The following is a 1,900-nucleotide window of genomic DNA, read 5'->3' as shown; positions in this document are numbered from 1 at the left end:
AAACCAAGTAAAGGAAATAAACTTAGATCTTAGCCAACAAGCCAGCGTCTGTAGGAAGCTGCCCAGGTGCAGGCTGGAGCCTGTTACAGTCTCCGTGCTGCTGCTTTCTGTGTTTCCTCTCCCCAACCCTCTGCATCTCTGGGGAATAGTCTGGGAGGTAATGCTGTGACCTCATGGGAGTGGGGGCTGGAGAGGGTGGGGGAACAGGTCTGATGGCTCTGCATTTCCTCCTCATGGAATCATTTTGAACAAGGCTTCATCAAAGGCTTTCCAAGGGGAATTTTGGGGAAGGAAAGATAATATACACTGCTACTGTTATAGGACAGGGAGAGGGGCAGCCCAAACCCCGCAAACCTGCCTATTCTAAATGGGTTCTGCCATCCGCCGCATCAACACAAAACATAGGAGACTTTAATGGGATGGAACTTTAATAAAACTAGGAAACAATACAGGAAAGGCAAAGAATCTAGTTTCTAAATGAAGCACCCAAAGTTACCCGTCCCCTCGTGGGTAAAAGTCCAGCCAAATGGGATTGGCCCAGAACAAGGCCCCAAAGCCTGCCACAAGTCTAAAGCATCTTCCAGTGGGGACCCACAGAAAAGGGTCAGAAACAACCAGACAAGCCCGGAAGGAAAAGAGCAAAATCAACATCAAGATAAAAGCTGCCATGGTCACCTCCCCACGGGTCTCACCCACATCTGTGTCACCCCGTCCACGACCAAAAGGCAAGCGCAGTTTCTTCACGTGTCTCTAGGCTCCATGCACCTCCTCCAGGTCTCCTGGCTCCATCCTGCTTCCTTCCTCAGTCTCTTCTGCAGCTTCTCTCTCTCCCTGCTCAGCTCCACCCAGAAAGTGATTTTCTCTCAGTTCTGGAGGCTGGAAGTGCAAGATTAAAGTGTCAGCGGGGTTAGTTTGTCCTGAGGCCTCTCTCCTTGGCTAGCAGATGGCTGCCACCTTGCTGTGTCCTCAGCACGCACACACATTGCACACACACAGCATCCCCGACATCTCTTCATGTGTCCAAATTTCCTCTTCTTCGAAGAACACCACTCAGAATGGATGGGACCCTCGCTAAGAGCCTCTTTTAACCTAACTGCCTTTTTAAAGACCCTCTTGCCAGATGAATCACGGAGATACTGCTGCATTAGGACTTTCAACACCTGAATGGGGGTGGAGGGGGAAACTCAGTCCACAACAGGAGAGGAAATTAAAATCACCGTGAAATGCCACATGCCCACCAGGATGGCCAAGAGGAGGAGGAAAGACCGTGCTAAAATCTGACAAGAACGAGAAGCCCCTGGGACTCCCAGACACACTGGCGGGAATGCAGAAACAATACAGTCACTTTGGAAAAGGGGTCGTCTATTTATAAAGGAAACATTTACTCTGCAATCCACAATTCCCCTCTGTGCCTCTTCTCAAAAGAAAAGAAAACATAAATCCACATGAAGATCAACTTGACTCCTAAGAGCCAAAAGCAGAAAGCAATTGAAAGGTGCATCAACCAAGGGTGAACAGCTGTGATACGGGAATGCGCCCAGGCAGGACGAAGGAAGAGCCGCTCGTGCACGCCATTGGAACAGGGATTTGGGGAGGGCTAGCTGTTCCTTGCTCATAAACCAAAACTGGAGAGACAAGAATTAGGGGGCTGACTACCTGGACCAGGGGGAAGCAGGGACTTCTGCAGGGGAGTACCGAGGGGCCAAGGAAGCACTGGAGTCCTCCTCAGCAGGACTTCAGAGATGTAGGCAGGGTTTTCCGGGAGCTGCTCTCACACCCTGTTTTCTCCCCAATTTGATCTTGACTGAATCGGTCCTAGTGCTTGGTGGGTGTGATTTTCACCACGGTAGGGAGACTGTGACTTATTGCTTGTCTTGCTTTTACCTACATCCTTGTTTGA

Source organism: Talpa occidentalis, unplaced genomic scaffold (assembly GCF_014898055.3).
Source record: "Talpa occidentalis isolate TD23 unplaced genomic scaffold, MPIMG_talOcc4v2.1 talOcc4.3, whole genome shotgun sequence".
Classification (NCBI taxonomy): Eukaryota; Metazoa; Chordata; class Mammalia; order Eulipotyphla; family Talpidae; genus Talpa; species Talpa occidentalis.
The sequence above is the reverse complement of the archived record's forward strand: the minus strand, read 5'-3'. Positions refer to the sequence as shown.